Here is a 22,172-nt window from a genome sequence, read left to right on the forward strand (position 1 = left end):
GACCTAGTGATGATGAATTCCAGCAGAAACTACCCCCTGTCTGTGTTATGACTGGGTGACTGAATCTGGGGGTTGGTTTGCATGTTCTAGAATAAGGACTCTGCCACGTGTCACCACAGGAATGTGAGGCCAGTGGGCTAAGCCTCATGAAGCAGAGAAGAGCTGCCTTTAGACTGGAGTTTGCACCTTCTATTTCCACAGTCGAAGCAGGAAACTGGTCCTTCCCTGGAAGAAGTCAACTGAAGAGGCATTATCCATTCAAGTAGGCTGGTGGGACCACATGAAGGCCAGTGGTCATTGTCATTGACCAGCTCTCTTCAAGCTGGCTGAGAAGCTGAATGGTTCTGTTGATTAAATTCCATCCATTCAAAAGGAAATTACCATTATAATGTTTTGGCAAAGCAAAATATTTTTTTTTTTTTTTTTTTTGCTAGTAAGAGTTTAAGTCTTGTGGAGCCATGATCTCCTCTTAGGATGTCAAAGAAAGAGGCTTCACTATTCAAATGCTGCCTGCCTTACCAGCCTGCGTTACCCTGATGATAAAGTGCTCCAGCGACAGAAGTCACCTTCTGTGTTCAGCTGAGCTCAACTGGAATTGTGATCTGTGGCTGTGCCGCCAAGTGATTTTGAAGACGTTCCGGGTGCAGAGCTGTGCCACTGTATTTCAAGTGATAATAAAAGCTCATCGGATAAATTGAAGGAGCATGTCTTTTCATTGCAGCAAGTTGGGACTGTATGAGCAACTCTATCATTGTGCTGAGGCAGCAGATGCAGTCAGTGTTTGGAGGAAATGGTTCATGACCTGATGATGCTTCCTGAGAGATGCAGCCAGGAAACAAAGACGTTGAGGGCCCCTCGGGTGGAAGTAACATCGGAGGGGTGGGCGAAGGAAGCAGGAGGATCAGGCAATGGGAGAGCTCCTCTCCCAGCCTGTGCCCACATGCACAGCACTGCAGAGCAGTGAGGGGCTCTGAACCCCCCCACATCAGGGGCTCTACAGGGGCACTTGAATTCCAGCTGAGGGTTTGGCCTCCTAGTCTTTGTATCAGGTGAATCTAGCTCAGCTGCGCTGGTGCAAAGGAGTGAATACATTTTGAGGAAAAAAAAAAAAGCAACATAAAGGTGTACTACATAAAGATAAAAATGCTGCTAATGAACCTCATTGTCAATGGCATTATTTGCAGCTATTACCTGGACATTAAAAAAAATAGGTGAAATAAAGCTGTTTTTTTTCTGAAGGAGTGAAAGTTTCTTCACTAACAGTCCACTCCCTGTGTGGTTCTCCTCTCCTGTGTTTCTTGGTTCCCTTGTTGCTTGCTGACCTGCTCACCTGAGGGGCTGTGCTGGGGAGCAAAGCTGCGGCTGCTTTGAAGCCTACTGTGTCCATGGCTGCTCCCTGGAAGGAGGAGAGAGAAACTGGAGGAGGCAGCACCAAAGTGAGGGTAAGGGTGTGGATTGGGGTAAGGGAGCAGGTGATAGAACAGCTCCTCGAAGCAGGGACTGAGGACGGTGTGCTGCTCTGAGAAGTTGCAGTGCCTGACAGGACTTGTCTCCTGCCGGGGCAGGTCACCTTCCCTTTGTCTTGACACAGTGCTGGAGTGTGTGTGCCTGTGTCTGCATGTGTGTTTGTGTGTGAGCATGTGTGCTGAGCCCAGAAACCAGTCACTACTGCTCTGGGTCTTCTCATAGACGCTCATTATATTCTTTGCTGCCCTATGATTTGCAGTATCTATTTTATTATTTACATAAACTCATGCTCTTACTGTCTTCAGGGAATTTCACCCAAGAAAGCACTGAGCTAATTCACCTTCCTTCAAATCCATAAGCACAAACACCTTCGATGTAATTTTTCTGCCCCTGGGATCTCTGTATTACTCACTTTGGTTAGGTCCTTTTTAAAGAAGTTAATAATCTGTCACCATAAGTCCATTGACTCTCAGAAGAACATTTCTTCCATTCCTGAGGTCACTTTCGTAACCAGTTTGCATATTAGTGCTGTTTGTTAGCATCTGATCAGCTTTTCTCTGTAGTATTAGTGTGCATGCACTTTCTTTAGTAGTATCTGAAGCTCATAAGACACCTATGAGTTTGCCTCCTGATGGGAGAGAAGGTATCAGTAGTCTGTGTTTTGTGTCTTGAGTCTCTTAAAAGGACTAGAAATCCCAAATGCAGTAACTTGTGGATTTTCTGTCTTAGAGAATTAGGATGTCTTTGCATTACTGAGCAGGCAAACATTGAGCAGTGCTTGATCAATAAGAGGCATTGCCAGAGGTCTGGTATAGTCTGCCACAGCTAACGGTAAGTGTTGCTATAGGCTATAGAACTAGGAATATAAAATGTTGAATGACAGTAATAATTCATGCATCCTGGGACACATAAAACAAACAGCATGTCAATAGCTGTGGCATGCTCTGCAGAAAATATGCAGGATTTAGATGTTGCAAGAGGCTGTGTTTTATTTTAAACCACATTTTCTTTGGTGAAATATAGACTTTCGCCATTTGTTAAAAGCATTTATGTTGGGTTTCATGGTGCTAGTTTTCTATTAAGATTCAAAGAGCTGCATAGCTGAAAAGGGGCACTGAGATTGAAAAAGCAAAACGGATGTATATATTGAAGAAAAACACATAAAAGATTTATAAAACAGAGGGTACAATGGTATTTGAGATTCATGGACCATTTCTGCATTCATAAAAGTATATATGGTTCTTATATTGGCATCACTGGGAATCGGACTTTGCTAGATGAGTTACCCAGGAGGTATCTGGTATTGCTTTAAAATTACACTTATTACAATCACTTTGCATTTTACTTGGAAAGCAGAATATCTTGTGAAATAAGAACTTTCCCAGTATTTATCTTCTTAAAAAATACTTCAAGATAATTAATATTGCTTGTCTTAGAAAGATACCAAAGAGGGTGAATTATTGCATTTGGAAGGGTACAGGGATAAGAAGAAAGATGGCATCTATGTGATACATGTTCTCCCCTGTGCCACTATTGCACTGCTGCGTGGGAACCTAAAAGTGACAAGTGCTGTTTTACTGGCTAAGGCTCCAACAAAAATTCTTCAGATTAAAATTTAATGAGAAAAGTCAAAAAAAAATATGTTCAAGCATTCCCATTCTTATTCTTTCAGCTGTATGCTCCTGTGCACCTCAGCCATGTGTTGCCAGGTCTCAATTTCTCTAAATCTGCCTGGAACTAGAAAGGCGAGACAGAGAAGTTGCATGTCACTCATGATTATATGAATATAGGCCTTAGCATACAGGTAATACTTCTAAAAGAATGTAAAATATTAACAAAAAATAAAAGGAAAAGCATCACAAAGAAACCCACCATGCATTATTTAAATCTTCCCTGTGAGAGGCTGAGGACTCAAATGCATATGAATCGTCTGCTCTTCCATGTGATAGCAATCCCTTCACTTCAGAGTTGCAAGGTCCCAGCTCCTAGTTGTCTGCTCAGGAATTTTTTTTTTTTTTAAGGTGTATATTCAAATAAATCACCTTAAATATAATTTCTGGTTTTTGAAGACCATAAAGTTATTTTGGTGCAGTGGACTGCACCTACATAAACAGGCACTAATAGTTACTTCAGCACACTTGCTGAAGCCAGACTGGGACAGAGATCATGACAAAAATGGAAGAAAAAAAAAAAAAAACCACAAGCCTGCTAACTGTCTGAGACCTTGTTCTGCTCCTTTGGCTTGGTTTGGGTAGGATATGTTTTACAGTCCTCCCCTGACACTTGGCAAATTTAAAGCTGTCACTGCTGATCTTGCTTCTCTTAGTATTAAAAGAATGTCTATGATGTTTTATATTATGGGGGGAAATTACTGTATCTACTTATTTTATTTTCATTGTCTCTTTTCTTATGACTGTACTGTTTGCCAGCAGCTGAGGGGCCACTTTGCTTGCCTTGATGCCATGGTGTGTTGAGCCCACAGTTTTCCTTTCTAATCAGAGCTGGCATACTGGGTGGAAAAAAAAATAAAGCTTTTCTATAATTATGGTTATCTCTTATAGTTTGCATTTGTTATAGCTGCTGGGGTGCTGGAAACCAGTGTTTCTAAATACCTATATATATTTTCGGATTTGTTTTGCATCTTGGATATGTTTTTGCCTATTTCTGTTCCTCACCCCGGTCACTCATGCGAGCAGGCTTGTGTCCCTGTGCACTGAATGGTTCTTGCCTCGGGAAGGTATCAACCTGCACGTGTTACCTGTTACAACCTACACCTTGGTCACTCTTCTCACTCTAAGAGATGGCATCCCATCAAGGAAAACAAATGAATCTTGTACAGTTAATTCACCCAGGGTAGTGAGTAGCCAAAATACCAAAAGCATGAATGCTGGCAGCAAGGTCAGAGTCAGCCCAGTGGGACTCAGGTGTATTGCATGAACCCACCTCTGCCTTGCTGCCCTCAGCGGTCTATGGTTTCACCATGGGTCCTACTGTGTGTTACAACACATTCTTGTGCCCACAGAAAGATTCACTTGCTGGTTACCTTCTTTGCCCATTGCTCCATGTCGTGATGCCAAGCTGGACCTGAATAATACCCACTTGGATGTTGCTATTACTTTTCTTCCTATATCTCACGGCCATTTGTGGATTGATGAGGGACTGTTTTGTTTCCATTTTACGGATGGAAAGGGAGGGACTTCAAGTGGCTGAGTGATTTGTCCAGGATGATGGAGCAAATCAATGGAAGAAAAAGGGATCAGGCCACTTCCTGCAGTTTAGGAGTGTCTTTAACTGCCCTGTGGGTTTTCTAGGAAAAGGCATGCAGATCTCCAAAGAGGCAGCTTCCATCGCAGCAGTGCTCCTCTGTTATTTCTTTCAGGTTATTGCTGTGAGTGATGGAGAAAGGCAAAATGTATTATTCATCTCTCCTGCTCATAAAATCAATACCTATCAAAATACAAATACAATTTAAATCAAAGGGCACTTGTTGAGTGCAGATCCTACTAATTAGGTATGATTTCCCAACAATTTCTTAAATTATTTATCCAAGGGATGGGTAGCAGACACTTCATGTGCCCCAGAGTGAGTATTACAAACCTCTTGTCATGATACAGCAAATGTGAAATGTAGCGCAATGCAGTGTGATTTGTAATCTTCATGAACTAATGTAATATCAATAGACATCAGTCTGTGCAAAAAATATGTCTCATCATAACATCTAATAAGATATGCTGAAAATCAATAACCTTGTGAAATGGACACATATCAGTGAAGGACACAGATTGTGCTGCTAGGAATCAATTAAAAATGTAATACGCACCTGCAATGAAAGTTACTAAACCACCATCACCAAAAGAGAGGTTTATATCGTGCATGGACACTTGTGAGAGCAGCTCCCTGCAGGCTGGCTGTTGGCTCTGTAAGCAATTCTACTGTAATATCTGACCCTTTTTCCTTACCCTGGTATTGCTTAATCTAGCCCCATAGTCAACATCTAAACAATATTTATGCCATATCTAGTTGATTACAGTTTAAAAACCTGTAAAGAAAAGAGCCAATGGCTTTGAAGATTTTTGTGTACAAATTAGGAAGCAGGTCTCCTGTAAAATGAAAGGTTTACAATTGTCTGTCAATGACATAGATCAATGTTCTTCAATTTTCAATCATAAGGATTTTTCTTATGCAGCTTTTTTTGATCTTAATTTTCAAATGTATACTCCTATCCATACAGCAGATTTTGAGATTCCATCACAACAGCCATCTGTCAACTGAAAACCCTTTGTCTCATCATATAGACGTGATACCTACTAATCAAATTGTTCCAATCAGCGATTCAAAACAACAGTCTGAAATATTAGGTATATTTTCTCCCCATTTTTTAAAACAGATGGCTTAAAAAGTGAACATTTTATTATTTTACTTTTTACTTCATAATCTGACAACAATTTAAGGGTAAGTGTAATTTTGAGACCTAAATAGTTGAGCATGGAACTGCTATGACTTCAAAGACAGCAATACCTGAGATGGTGAAGTAAAACCATCAGAGTAATTCAGAGCTTAAACTTCTTACTCAGTGCATCCCTTTCTAGCCTTCTTGGTGACCAGGCTCCCAAGAAAGCTGCCAGGAGCCTGAGCAAAAAGCTGTAGCAGTCCAAAATGCCCGACTGTTACGACTGCTGCCAGCAGCCTGTGATCTCACTGCGCTGTTGACAGCACTTAGGTGCAATTGTGTAACTGGGGATGCAAGGCAGAGCCTTAATTCAGAATTTCATGGCACTTTCAAGTACAAGTCAGAATTTTAATGGTATTTAAACCTTCCTTATTAGTTACACAATAAGTGTCTTTCAGCTAGTGTTCTGCAAAATCCTTCCTGGTGGTCTGTAAAAGACAAGATTTTGAAAGTCAGAGCTGGAGGCTGAATGCTGGGTATGTGCAGATGGATCGCTGTGCCTGAACTGATGGGAGGAATAAGAAAGTCTGAAGAAGTACTGCACTAGGATATCATGGGCTAATAAAGGTAGTAGCACAAAGTATAAAACAGCATGGCATGAATACATTGGTTATACAGGATAAACTCACCTTCAATTTTTCAGCTCTCCTGCTTGTGCGTTTGCTCTTTTTAAGTAAAGAATGTCTGTCTGGTAGATATGAAAGCAAAGTTCAATACCAGAGTGCTTAAGTTACAAGTCTTAGCTACATCAAGTGAAAATAGACAATCCTACATTTAATGGTTTGCATTTTCTCATTCCATTTAAATGAGAACGAGTTATCTGAAAGGAGCATCAAATATTGCAGTTACTGTTAAGTGGTGTTTTCATTTTCTTCTTCTTCCTAATTCCTTTCATATATGTTTAAAAAGTGTGTGATTGTACAATATATTAATGATTGCAAAGGCTCCCTAAATTAATTTCATGGACTAATTTTGTTTTAAATGGAGGGTAGGAACCCATCTGTTTCAAACAGCTTTGCGATATGCCTTTTGTGAGTTCAAGTCGCATATGGTAATGACCACTTAAGTGATCTCCTACATGCACAACTACTTATTTGGAATAGTACTAACCAGTGCATCTATAAAATGGTACTAGGATTTTGGTGCACTGAAATAGGTTCCTTCTTTCCCCTCCTCTCAAAAATTCAGCCTTATGTTAGTGTTTATTATATACCAAAGAAAAGCTTGTGCTCTTCCCCACAGTGGATGTGTTATTCATTGCATAACTGCACTGGTTAGATACTTTACATTTTGCTTGCCTGTCCCTTAGAGAAAGAGTTGGGACATTTTTTGTAGTAGTTACAACTAACACTACTTTTCTACCATGAATTGTTATAACTATATAACATTATAAATATAATTGAGGTAATAAAAGCAAAGCAAACAGTCAAGATTATATCCTGGGTTGTATTCAGAAGCTAAAAGTGTGTGGGTTTGCTGTACATCACACTTATTTAGGAAGGATATCATTTGGAAATGATCACATGTGGAAGACACCAGCTGGGGGGCATGTACCTCATACTCGAGCCTACATCAAATGACTTACTTAAACAGGGAAAACGCCTTTTTCCGCAGGTGTCCTTTCTATAGATAAAGGTGTGTACAGCCTGCAGATATCTACAGTGGGCAAAGTAAACAAATAGAAATGTGTTCAGCTGACAAATTTCTAATGTAAATGTTTTTGCCTTAAAGTGGAAGGATCAAAGAAATGCCTTGCAGAATGGACCTTCCATCACAGAGACAGGGAGTCAGAGGACTACAATGGTGCTGCCTGGCCTCTGTTGTGGTGCAATCTGTAATGCATCTGTCCTGTGAAGCAGGAAAGTACTATTACATTTATTTTTCAAATAGAAAGCTAAGACATGGACAGAAACCATGGGACCTGTATGCACACATAAGGGAACTCTGTAAAAGCTGGGGGGTTGAAGAAAGCATTGTGGAGGCTCTGGCTAACACCATTAGACCATCCTTGCAAAATTTATGTTGCCAAGTCTGCTGCCAATGAAATCTGAAAGCAAACATTAGCAGCCAAGAACATAATTCTAGTTAATTGCCTTAGGAGGACACAATTTCCAAGATCTAGTAAAAGATGGAGTTCAGCTCCCATATGTCCCATTTGATAGCCCAAGAAAACATGCCCACATTTTTCACAGAAACAGTGACAAATGTCCGACTACTTGTCTCTCAACTGAATAAAACTAATCACCAGGCCCAGAGATGGAAATAGCTGCTCATCAGCACCCAGCCTGAAAAGCTAGCTCAGGATCTGTCACTGAGGAACTGTTTTCATTCACCGTGTTGAAAGCAGCTTCAGAAGATGACAGCTGACCTCCAGAGCACCTCTCTGTGCTGCTGTGTCAGCCAACAGAACAGCAGTGCCCTATATCGTGCATGCAGCTACCCTGTCATTTTGCTGGTTCATTATTAAAAAACAAACAAACAAACAAAAAAAACCCAACAAAAACCAAACAAACAAAAAACAAAACAAGAAGTTAGCATGTCATATTCTTGACAAAATACTAGAAAGAAGATAGAGGCATCAATATAAATGCAGTCAACAGTACGTGCCAGCACTGCCTTGCTCAGTCAACAGTACGTGCCAGCACTGCCTTGCTGTGCTATAGGTACATGGGCTGTTCATGCCAGAGGGACACTGGTGTGTAGCCCCAGGGTGACAGCGAGGGCTGGAAGGCTCGGAGAGAGAGGACTGTCTGTGGGAGCATAACACTTCTGATTGGGGATGTCCTGTCTCTGCGTGGCTCTAAGGCATATGAATTCTTCAGCTGGATTAAAGATATCATGTTTCTTTTTAGCACTTACAGTGTCATGTTCAAGGAGATGCAGTTGCCCTCTCCACACATGGGAAGATGGTCCTGCTGTGCTGGTGCAAGTTTTTTGATGTAATTCCCAGGTTTGTTTGAATAAAGTTGGCTAATTGGGCTGTTGATGTGCGTGCTGGTTTGTTATACCAGACCTGACCCTGTGGAGTGAATACCTTTCAGATGTCATGGCGACAGCCCCAGCCTGGGTCACTTGCTCAGAGGACAGTGGGGAATGTCTCAGTAGCCACCAAGCAGACCTGGAGGCTCATTGCAAACAGGGGAGCAAGAGGGTTGTGGAGCAGGACTGTGACAGACCTCAGTGTTTAATCCAGGCCTTCTGGGCATACCTTTATCTACCCAAACACCATTAGTATTTGCTAAATGGTCATTTTTTGAAACCACTGAAAATCTTCACCTTCCCCTTTTATATATGATACATGTGAAACTGCTCATCTAAAAAGAGTATATTGACACCTTATTTAGTGAAAATGGGCGCACAAGGAAAGCAGGCACAAATTGCACAGCAATTTTTTACCTTAAATATTGAAGAAAATATATTTTATTCTGTCTACCATGAGATTAAAGAGCAAAAAACATTAGGAAGGTCAAGGTAAGTAATCGTAACACACCAGCTAATGTGTATTTCCTTGAAATCTTTCAGGTTTGTACAGAGTAATGACATTTCTGAACTTCAGTAACTTCCACACAGAAACACAGCCCATTTTGACAGGCCTCAGTAAATCATTTAAAATCATAAGGGCTGCCATTATGCAGCCTGTGAGATAAAGTTAGACATAGCGTATTTTACTGCAATTGGGCTTCAATTTCACTCTAGATTTTAGGTGACATAAAGCTCAAAAGGAGCTCCTGATACTACTCTGCCAGAGAGGAGATCAACATTATAAATACAAGTTTTGACTACACAGCTGAGGAAAATTGAAGCAATTATTATTATGGAAGGACCAAGGTGATAAGTACCATGTTATACATGAACAACTGTCAGTCAGATGTGCCAAGAAAGGTCATAATCTGTTATATTAATGTCATAGATGTTATCATAAACTGACATCAGGATGGTAAACTGGGATTCTTGTGCCTTTTTTTTTTTTTTAAGTGCTGTTGTTTGTAAATTTCACTGTGTCCTGGAAAGGCAAGTTGAATATTGTTTTTTCTCTCAAAATAAAGGACTTTAAAGATTTTCAGCATAACATAAGTAGTTTTGTTTTTTATTATCTTAAAGTAGCTGACTGAAGTGTCACTGCAGAATTCAAGATACTGTGATCAAACGAGGGATGAGAAACCAGCAGCACAATAGTACCTGACTATTTAGATATCGTCCCTCCTTGCTTTATTTGAACTGTAGCTGTCACACCTGCATCACTTGGGCAGATGTGGGAACTCCTGCCCTGGCTGCTGACCACACCAAGCCAGCACTGTGCCCTTTGCAAGCTACTCCCTTGACATTCATTTTTTTTTCTATATCAAATATGAACCAGGGTAGCACTCAGGAGTTTTTGACAGTGGAATGAGAGAGTATAAATCGTATTTTATGTCTTTTGTGTTGCCAAACATTTTCACACCAACAAAGCAGCTCAATGGATGTCACCAGTGCATGGCTCCTCTGAATTCACCCTGGGCTCCCAGAAGAGCATCACCAGGGATGGAGAAAGCAGAGTGCTCTCTAATGAGACTTCCTTCTTGCCAGCACCAAGGGGTGTGGCATCCATTGCTGACCAGTTAAGAACCAGGAGTAAATTCTTGTCACCTTGTGTAAATCTGCTCCCAACACAGTCTCCCAATCAAGGGTAAGGGAGGTGACTGCTGAGCCCATCCAAAACTATACCCTCATGTCCAGACTCACTAACTTTACAAGTTCTGCAAAGGAGTGGGATTACCCTGAAATGTCGGTGCATTGGAGGTGAAACAACTACCCAGTTAACACTGAACAACTTGGTTTCCAGCATTTGGGTGAATGGTATGGTAAACTCCAGAAATGCAAGAGGAATTTAAGGTGAGTTTTCACATCCCAGGCAGAGTCCAAAGACAAAAGCAGGGTAAGTACTTCTGGAAAGTGCCATGCTGTATTTACCAACCACATCAGATCAGGGCAGTGGTTTTAAATCAGACTTAAAATTCAGCCTTTCCAGCAGACTCATGCTGATGTACGGGTGTGATAACATTGACGCAGGCAGGAGACAGCCACCAGTGAGTCACCGCAGCACTTCCTGCAGAAGCCGGCTGTCTGCGGTGGGCATCCCATTGCACTGCTCATCTAGTCGGGCTCGTAAAAATCACCCATCTAGTCGAGCTTGTACAATCTACAAATAAGCCGTGCTTGTATCATGCAGGTAAATGTTCGTAGTGAAACTGATATATGCTGGCTTGAATTGTATAAGATAACTGCAAACCATTACTTCAAGTGAGAGCATAATGCTTGGAACCACAGGCAGGAAAATACATTTACAGACTATCAAATTATCTTGGGATAATAGTATAATGCTTTATGCTGCTGCACTGTGTGTTCTGATAACTGAGCAAATAATACTACAGCTGGAAAAGGCTCAGAATTTCAGAGAGAAGAGATGTCATAAGCAGAGTTCTTCCACAGGAGAGACTGTTTTTTCTGTATTATTTGGGGGGAGTATTAAAAAAAAAGCAGTTATTTTGTTATGACTCAGAACTACATAGAGTAACATTGTATGATAAACAAAACCTTTAGACAATTTGTCTATTTTATAACATAACCTGCAAAGTGCTTCCTTTTTTCATACAAGGTTACTTCTCTCTGTGCCTGCAACAATATTCTTTTGATCAAATGTGTTTTCAGAACTGGCACAAACAAACCAAGTAGCTAAGCAACTATAGCAGCTGGCATGCACAATTGCTGTTTGAATGTAAAATTTTTCAAGCACATTTTAGAGAAAACAGTGTGTTCTTTGAAATTCTGAAACTAAAGCTATATACCATAGTGCTGTTCATGATGTCTGTAGAAGTATATGACACCCAAAGTGCTTTTAGGAAGCTCCAAGGTATATCAAAGAGCATTAACTTCAGCACAGCTGAGAATGTCCCCAGATTCATTTATGAATACATATCTCTTATATCCTGTATGTTAACTACAGTTAACATAGTCTTGGTCATTGAGAATAATCCACAGAGTAAGCCTATTAGGTGAGATTTAGTATATACATTTTTCTGCTCACATCTGCTTGCCTGACATATGTAATCTGCCTGGATGTCACAGCTTACATCCTATTTTCATTGGAGCATAATGAAACTTGATCGGTGTCTTCATCTTCTTCTCTGTCTCTCTAAGCAATATTTCTTGTCAGCTTCTCCTTACCAGGACTCTTTGGTGTGATTGTTAACCAGCTCCTTTATCAAAGGGGAATACATGCAAGGCTTGCAGGCAATCATTGTTTGTGCAAAATGGGTGAAGAAAGTGTTAATTCAAAGACAGTAAGAAAATATAAGTGGTGTAGTAATTTCCTAATCTGAACTTTCTGTACTTCCTTTTCCTACAAAGCTCTGGCATATCACTATTTTCGCAACAATCAATCAGTACTAGCTTTCTGAAGACTTATGTTTCATTTTAATTCTTACAAATCTGAACTGTAGGCACTTCAGTAATTTTAGAACCGCTTAGTCCAAGAGGTAAATTAAAATTAGGGAAAATTAGACCATTTCTAATTAGATGGTTATTACACAGAATAATGATGATTATTGGTTCTGCTTAATAAAACTGTCAGCCAATGCAAAATATATATTAAGTGAAATTACATTACAGTATATTTCTGTCAACTCAGAAATCCAGTGCATTGCTTTCCCACAAACCATGAGCGTAACAAAATGTTAGACAGTGCTTCCTTTTCCAAATAGGATGAAATGTGGAGCTTTCAAAAACAACTCTTCAAAGCCCTGATTTAAAGACCCTTACATCCAATGTGGTGAAGACTCATGATGACTTCTGTGCCATGTAGATCAGGACTTCACTAAAATCAGCTGTGTTGTCTGCTATTGTCTGTACTAGATATCTAGATAATGCTATTGCAGTGTATATTTTACAGTATTATTAGCCTACTAATGAAAAAAACTCATAGGCACACATTCCCATTCCCCTTGCCTCACTGAGTTCATTGATTGCTGGTTCACCTGCTTTTCTGTTCTCATTAACCTGCAAATTAGGAGATGGACTTCACAGAGTGAACTACACATTTAATTTCTAAGGTGAAAACAATGAGGAAAATTATCTATTAGCTAAAAATGAGATCCTGCTGTATAAAACATGACACTGGAGTCCCAAATGCTTAGAGGTGATTGGTCACAAAATCTGAATTCTCAGCATTTTTTTGTTTAAAAGCAGGACATGATATCAAACCTTGCCTTCAGCAAGGACCACTGTGCTGAGGAACGAGAGCCATCCCTCTGGGACGGTGAGTCCCTGCCTCTGCACTGGAAGCCTCTGTGGCAGCAAACTGACAAAGGGGGAGGAAGAAAAGAGGAGCGGAGTGAAAAGCATGTTTCTGTGTAGGGTTTTATCTAAAAGAATGTGTTTTTGTGGCCTATTTTGATATAAACTAAGCCACGTTTGTCTTACAGAAAAGGTTTTTACTGCAGCTACAGAAGCAGTGTATTTTATAGATTCTGAGACTAAGCAAGCAGTAACAAGTGCATGATGAGACACACCTGTGCCATTGATCTGGTGAACTGGGGCATGGAGGTGAGCGAGTCTTTCTGTGGTGCATGCTGAAACCTGGAGAAGCACAGATTTTCCTATATAATTTTATTTATTTGAGAGTACTATTGTTCCTGCAAATAGCAATGTGTTATCTTAAGTGAGGATGATAACATAGTTAATAAGTCACAACATGTGTTGTTATAAGGTTTTTACCATGCTTTGAAACATTTACTATTCAACAAGATTTCTCCTTTTATGAAGCCCATTTTGTAGAGTTCCATAAACAAGGTTCAACAGTCACAATTTCATTAGCATTATATTGTTGCCATGGTAATGCGATACCAATTCAATTGATGGGCTTTTCTTCCTGGGCTTATTATAGAATTGCTCTTCCTGTCGAAGATACATCTATATGGAAACAGAAAATAGACTTTACCATCTGAATATTAGCACAAAATTTCATCCTATGCTAATTTGGATAGGAATGTATCATGTTATTGGCGTCAGACTCAGAAATCATCAGAGACACAATAGAAGTTACTAAACATCATACACAGAAAAGTTGCAGTCCAAAATTAGGAAAATTACTTGCATTGTTTGTTGTGGTATCTGAATTTGTTATTGCAAAAGCACTTTGGTCTGCTGTGATGATTCTCTGTAATGCTGTTGGGAGGACACAGTGCTGCAGGTGGTAATATCAAAGGGAAAAAAAGGGCAGTAACGAATGCTAAAGAACAAAATGTGAAAGGATGTTGGTCCTTCTACTGTTTGCATGTTTTGCAGCATGTTTTGGTGAAACTGCTGCCAAAAGCAATGCCATGGTTTTCCGATCTGTAAAATGGGGATAATGATCCCTCACCCCCTGTGCCGAGCACCTGGCATACACCTAATAACAAGTGATAGCTAGTACTGCTAAACATCGTTATTAAGTAGCAATGTTTTTAACAGCTCCAGGAAAATACACTGCACATCTATAATTTGAGAAATTTCACTGGGAAAATCTGGACTCACCCAGGGAAACACAGAAGGGTTGGCAGACCGAGCAGGCAACAGAACATACACACTTATGGAGGAAAGATACATCATTAAAAAATCATGTCAGTTCGTAGTTTTTTAAAAATCAAGAATATTGTAGGCTACAGCAGAAGTATCTGCAGCAATCTGAGCAAGCAGAGCAATAATACAATATAAGGCAACAGAGAGGTGGCATGTTCATTGTATATTGAAACATTTTCTTGTGTATTTTCACTGTTTTTTTATGATTGTTTCCTATTTAGATAGGAAATATCTTTTTCCATTCTGACACATAATGTTCAGTCTATCATTTCTTAGCTTAATCATGTTGTGTTCTTTGCAGCAGCAAGGGTAAATTACAGGCAGCATAGTATTCAGTATAATCAAAGATGTGTTCCATTTTACATGATAAGTTTTGTCTGATTTACGGAGGCAGTATCTTCTCCAGCTGAGCAAGGAAAGAGAGACCTTACTTGCAGATAAAAAACACTTCAGAGGAGACACTTCTCCTCCATTAGGATACTATTGTTCATACAAAAAAATAACCATTGTTACTACTATTATCTATTTATTTATTTTTACCATGATACAGCCACAGGACATAGGTGAGACTGGGACCTACTTGTGCTAAGCACAGCAAAACCACACAGAGAGCCACAGTCTCCTCCTCAGACAATCTATAAGGTTAAGAGCCATGAGAAAGACCAAAGAGGAAATATGGAGAGACAGCTTAAGTAACTGACTGAAAGTCGGAGAAGACAGTGGCAGAAGCAGAACAGGTCTCCAGCCCCAGTGCCCTCCATCTGGATGCTTTCCCATCTCAGGGATGGAGATATTTGGAGATATCATCTCCCAAATGGTGAGGATTCAGGCTCTAACTCATAGACAGAGCCACATTTTACCTCCTGTTTTCAATGGCTGCATCTATGTTGCTGAGCAGGGGCAGCCTGAGGGAAAACTTGAAGTCAGCTGTGCAGCCCACCCGTATTCCCTATTAAAACACCTTCAGGCTGGCTCCAGGGCAACTCTGCTAATCCTCCCAGGGACAAAGGCTCAGGAACATCCTACATTTTCGAGCATGATCAGGATCATGAGGGTCAGGGTACCTGCCAGAGGAATATTAAGGGGTTTCACCACCACCACTGAGGCAACAGAAATCAGGCTTTCTTCTTTGACGGTAGGCACTTCCAAAGCCAAGCCTGAACAGACAGAGAGGCTGGGGGTGAGAGAGGAGATTTTGGTCACAAGAGCAAAAAGTCAGTCTGCGGCAGAATTTGAAGGCTTTGATCAGGAAGAAGTATGTTGTCTTTGACAATGAAAGTATTGGCTTGGTGTTTTTCTTGCTTTCTCCCTCTTTCTCTCTCTCTTAAAAGTCCATGTAATGTAAAACTCTTAAACTCTGGGGGAGGAAGCATTAATCTTCCGAACAGTAAATACTTACTTTTGCTGTGTGGTACCTGCTGACTTTACTGCTGTTGCAACCTTTTAAAATGCTTCAAGGAAACCTCATTAGATTTCAACCTTTTTTCTTTATTTTAATCAGGGAATCTGAAGAGAGTTTCTAATAATTTTAGTTTAACTTTTTAATAAAAACTGCAAATAATATGCTAGCATGGATTTGATCTCATATACATATCTGATAAAAATTCTGATTTGTAGTAAAATTCATTAGCCAGGGGTCTGTTGTCATCATATTAATGAACATAAAGGCTGAAAGCTTTAAAATGGCAATATTACAGTGAGCCAATATTTTTTAGAATGGTTTTGCATCATGCATTCAGTATTGGTGAAGATTAAGATTTAACATGGAGAAGCAATATCCATTATGATGGGATTGTCCACAGTGAATTGAGTAGGACATTTGCTTAATAAAAAGTATTTATCTTAATGATTTAAGAAGTGTGTCCTACTACTGAACTGATGATCTAAATTAGTTTCCTATAATCAGTTCACTATTGATGACTCTCCTTATACCAAACAGAAGAAGAAAAAGGTAAGAGTGAGAGGAAAGTAACAGATCAAACTGAGAATTTAAAGCAACTTGAGAAATAATGATTAATTAACACTACACCATGAGTAGAAATTACACACAATCACACCCATAATGCAGACAGCTTAACAGAGCCCTAAAATGGTGCAGTTCCAGCAGAAATTAGGAAGCCGAAACATGAAGAAAAGCTCATATTCCCACTGTCACCTGCTGGACCTGTGCTACTTCACCCTCCCCTCATGAGGCCTCAGAGCACATTGGGGAGCTGACCTCGAGGGGTGGGCAGGAGCTCTGCCGCTGTGGGTGTAGTGCGGGGGTCTCATGGGGTCTCAGCAGCCAGGTCCTGGGGCAGCAGGGCTGCTGTGGCTGAGGAATTCAGGTAGAGAGTGGGAAGCACAGCCAAGGCAAAGGCCAGATCTACAGAGAGGGCAGGAGCTAGTCTAACCTGCTCCCTAGAGTGGGTTTAAGTATCTGTTTGCAAAAACACACCTTTAGGGGAGAGGCCCAACTGGGGGAGTGTTTCAACTTATCTCAATGTTACAGCTGGACAGCCTGTCTCCTGGACTGATCGGTCTTCCTTCCTTGCCATGCCAGATGACCCATGGAGAGTTGTAGATCTTCAGTCTGTGGGGACAATCTAACACCAGAAAATTCTGGGGCTGCTACTACAAGGTAGGGCCACTCCTTCAAACCATTCCATCAGATCAGGTGTGATGCTCATCTGAAAAGCTTGTGAGTCCCACCACAGAGACCTACTTGTCTGCTTCTTGGAAAACCCTCCTGCCCATGAGGCAGCTTCCCAAGACAACTGGACTTTCCACCAGCCAGACACACAAATCATCCACTAACTACTTTTTGGCTGAGGTTGTTGGATGAAATCTTCATGAATAGAGCCAAGAGGACAGGCAAGAAATATTTCTCTTCTTCATGCCACAACTTGTTTTCTCGTTATTTCTTATTGTCTCGTTTTTATACTCCAGGCATTTTTTCTTTCTATATAAGCTAATAGGAAGAAATACTGTGCCCTACTCTAGTAAATTAATTAAAGTAATTTGTTTTAATTCTTCTTATGAGCATTCAAATAGCAAGTGACATTTATTGATATATGTTACTCTTCAGACACACTAGAAAAAATTATCTGGCCCATTCTCTGCTCATGTTGGCTTAGATGCTGTTTTAGGAATAGCAACCAACCTGCAATGGGCTGTGCTTGTGCACAGGACAGAGCTGTCAGTGAAGTGCATGGCCAGGAATCTGGTTTTGATCTGTCCATGTGATTTTCCAGGTGGTCCTCTGACCCTGCCTCCAGTCTGTGCTACCAGACCTGGTCCTGTGACAGCAGAGGGAGTGACACCCGGACACCCAGCATCCCGCTGCCCCCAGTCACTGCAAAAGGGCGTTTGCTGCTGCCGGACACCAGCTGCCTGACGCCCAGCCCAGCTCGACTGCTGGCGGAGACGCTGCTGGGACCAGTTCCCCCCACCTGGTGCTGCCTGCCCTGTTCTTCTGAGTGATGCCCCAGCCCACTCCTGTCTCATTGTGCTCCTGCCTCTGGGCCAAGTTGCATTTTCAATTATCACAATACACAATGCAGATGCTATGTGAAACAGCCAGCGTGACTCAAGCAGGCTGAGCTCAGTAGAAATACAGTTAAATCAAAAGGACTGCTAAACTACCAGGAGGCTGATTGGAACCACAAGATACCAATGCCATATCCTGTGGCTTTTATGTTGGTGGATGTAGATTTTTAGCCATTAGAGTCTAGCTATCCAACAGATAACAACCAGAGGAAATGCATCTGGGCATCATCAATGGTGAATAAGTGATACATTTTTGCCAATAAACGGAAGACCTGTGCCAGAAGGAAAAAACTTTTGAGATACCTACAAATATAATCAGGCATGCAATCTGTGGTAGCTTCTAACTATGTACAACTTAAAGAAGCTCCCTGATCACTCACAATACATTTTAAATGGTATGTCAAGAGAGCTCTGATCTCAGAGAGTTGATGAGTGGTTACACTGCCAACTCCAAATTCAGGCAAGGAAATAAATAGCAAGTGTAGGTCTTAATGTATGTATTTGTACAAACAGTAACAAATCCCTGGCTTGGGTAGGTGGGGGTAAAATGCTATGAAAAAAGAGGGAGAAATAAGAAAAAAATACAATAACGTAAAATGTACCTGTTATTAACTTCTAGAAAAGCTCAACAGCTAGAATTTTAGCTTGTGGTATGTAGACAAATGTAAAAAGAGCAACACATTGAGTGTGTTTTTCTCCAGAGCAAAATGAAATAGGCATACAGAGCAAATTATAATATTTAGTACTTTCAAGGCAAATTCTAGTTGAGGATCATGAAGTAATTTGAAATTATTAATGAATTAGCCTCACAGCTAGCTTTCAGGTAGATAATAATGATAATTATTACTATAAATAAATACTATTATTATCATTCTTGCTCCAAATAAATGAAAATTGAGGCATAGAGAATTTATGCATTTGTCCAAAGTCTGTATTTTACCGCTGTAACCATCCTTCTCTAGAACTATTATATATCGAGTTTATAGTTTTCCAAATACTGTATGTGATACACTATTCAGTTTATGAGCTCTAAAAACCAACCAGCTGAGCTTCCTTATGAAACAATGCCTGTGAACATCTCCATTTGCATTTGAATTCTCAAGCAGCGACAATCCTGCTTAAAAAAAATATAAAGAAAAAAAGGAATCATGGAAATCAGTACAAAATCTGTCAAGGCCCCATCTGTGACTGGGAATCAGAATATCGCTAAGAAGCTCTGAGGAACAAAGTTCATTCCAAGTCTAAGGCATAGTGCTTTTTTGTCGATGAAATTAATTCAAGCAGGGTGAAATGAGGGCACATACCATGAAAAACTCTGTTCCTCCACTGACGGGTAAAGGAAAGCAGCATGTCTGCTGTGTATGTGATCCTGGTTTTGGTACATGTAGCCATGCTTTAATATAATACTAAAGGTTTTACATGGCAAAATGGTCAGTGTTCTCACATCTCCTTTTGTTGCCATGCAGACCCACTGCTTCTCTGAGGAGTATCGGGGAACGAGTGATCTCTGGTCCTAACAAGATGAGCTTGCTGCAAAAAGCAAGCTTTCATAGCCAGCTACCTGAAGTAGTATGGAAATAAAATAATAGACTCCACCCTGGTCTTGAAAATACCCCTACAAACATGTTTACTTCCTGCTGGATGGCAATATATAAAGTTTAGGGACACTTATTTGTAGGATGTCTATATATTTCCTATTCAGGATCTGAATTTCTAAGAGTCTTGGCATTAGCTTTTTGCTCTCACATGTAATATTTGGAACGAACTATAGGAAATAGGAAAACCACAGCATTAACACCATTCTAATGCACCATCTTATTTTTCTTTCCTTTTTTTTCTTTTTTTTTTTTTTTTTAACTGTTAGAGTATGCAAATGTTCTGTTAACTGGTCCTCATGTTTTCATTTTATTGAATTGCTTTCAGTATGGTAAATAAATATTCATAAAGAAATGTGGACAATAAATCATTTCAAATAGTTCAAAGCCATTTTCCTTCTACACTGCATATATATTCAGCTGTGACTCGCCTTTAATATTTCATTCAAAAGAGAGACTTGTAGAAGGACAATAGAGATAATGTGTCAAGTAGTAATTAAAAGAGTGGGTAATGATTAAAACCATTTTATCTACATTGTGCTCTGTCAAATTCATAATCTCCTGTGTTTGTTAAGATGACTTTCTACTTGCTTTATACAGAAACTCAAAATAAACTTCTGTTTGAAGACACTGCACAGAACAAAATATTTTAACCCCAAGCTTGTGGGGTGCAGAGCCCTTCCCAGCTCTGGAGTTTTGGTATATCTTCTGTACCATCCTACAGAAGATAAACTCAGGCAGGCACTGTCCCTCCTGCCAACACTGGGACTTCTCTGGGAAGCAGATCCAGGTATGGGGCAGAAGAGAACCAAGTGGCACCCCAATGTGTACAGGCATTTGTAACCTCTCTCACCATTCAGATTTAAGCTAAGAGCTTCAAAAGAAATCAAAGTTAGAGATCTGTTTAGCTTATACATTTGGGGACCTTGGTTCAAATCCAAGTAACAATGGTGTTCCTTGTCTCATTTTATGCATTTTGGCTGCTAATACACATATTTGGACCAAACTCATTATCTTTCCTGATTTGTTGCTGACTTTAGGCCCTGATTCAACAGAGCACTTACATACAGACTTAAATAAATTGATTTAAGAAAGCATTCCTCTTTGTGTTTAATCTTGGGCAGACATTCAACTTTGAAATCAATGGGACTCATGAGCAGCCCTGACCTTGGGGTCTAAATGGTTGCTGAATCAGTGCATTGACAGAAACATACTGGAAAATATAATATCCATGTCTAATCAGAATTTTAGTCTCTACTTTCATGGGAAATTACCCATAGATAACACATTATTCTGCTCAAGAAATCCATTTTATAGCATTTATTAGAAAGCCTCAATTCACATTGTCTGTTTATGCGAAAGGTACCAGATGAACAGTGTCATTCCTTAATATATCTGTAACAGTCTTTAAATGAAAAAAAATACAGGAAAAGTGCTGGCACAGGTGGTCATTACTAATTATTTACAGACTTTCTCAGTTGCCTGCCACATGGCAATCCTTTGGAGGACGGGCAGATGGAAGGTAAAGCAGAGTGGTTGTGAAATCCCATGGACTTGCAGACAATTGCATATGAAAGATCATGTTATGCAGTATCTAAAAATGAAACTCAACCCTAAGAATAACATTTATAAGAGCTCTCTCTGCCCTGTCTACATAGGGAATTTTTAGTGATCACATTTTTATCACACAATGAGAGCAGCAAGGGTAAAAACAGCAGATCTTTCTTGTATTATGGTGTAGAGGTTATACAAGTGCAACCATAGCCAAGTCTATGAGATTACAAGAAGCAGTTGTTAAAATAATTGGGGCTATGTTGTATGAAATAAAATAGTTTTCTTGCCATTCTTTAAAATGTTTCACACCTTAGTCTTATTTACTGTATTTCAAACATGACAAACAAGGACTCTTTAATGTTGTTTACAGATTTGACACACAGACATAGGAGGGGAACTAAATTATGATAGGTCCCATTATGTAATCTAATTCAACGAATGACAAGAATGAAGATCATAAGAAGCTGGAGGAAGAGTCAAGGGGTGCTGCCTCTCTGTCCAACTATGGAGGACACCATGATCCACATTATTCCACTGGGTTCTGGGGGCAGAGTTTGGGAATAATGCATAAAGAAGAGCTGTGCAGTGTTCACCTGGCTCATAGTGGTAGAAACTCTTGCAGTTCCTGGTATCTATCTTAATGCTCCCCACACTTGCTTTAAAGCTGATGAGCCAGAAATATGCAGCTGCTGTGTTGCAGGCTCATTGCATGCAAGCTCTGTATTGCCTGCAAGCCTCGGAATCAACGTCCCTTAGATCAAAGGGCAGACTGTAAAAGGAGAGCACAGAAGGTCATGACCTATCTTATCCGTCTGTATAATTCTCAAATAACCAAAAAACCCCTGAAGCTCCCCTTTCCATCATAACCATCTACTCTACCCCAGGAGAGGGTGAGGTTAGAGCAAATGCATGTTCTGAAACAGTTGCTGCTTCTGATAGGCATTTCCATATATGGTCATGAATTGAAACTAAATTTGCTTAAT

General features: G+C 40.2%; 1 long non-coding RNA gene across 2 annotated transcripts in view; it reads left to right on the top strand.

Moving 5' to 3' along the window:
- The window catches only part of LOC110361677 (uncharacterized), a 47,168-nt gene extending 25,118 nt beyond the window's left edge, over window positions 1-22,050 (top strand). Inside the window, exons 4-5 of one of the 2 annotated variants that reach the window (XR_010474363.1) lie at window positions 120-17,132; window positions 17,746-22,049. This is a non-coding gene — a long non-coding RNA (uncharacterized LOC110361677). Of the gene's footprint in view, window positions 1-119 lie in introns of both variants that reach the window. The other variant, XR_010474364.1, reaches the window with a different exon arrangement.
- Window positions 22,051-22,172: the final 122 nt, after the last annotated feature.

This window comes from Columba livia, chromosome 8 (genome assembly GCF_036013475.1).
Source record: "Columba livia isolate bColLiv1 breed racing homer chromosome 8, bColLiv1.pat.W.v2, whole genome shotgun sequence".
Taxonomy (NCBI): domain Eukaryota; kingdom Metazoa; phylum Chordata; class Aves; order Columbiformes; family Columbidae; genus Columba; species Columba livia.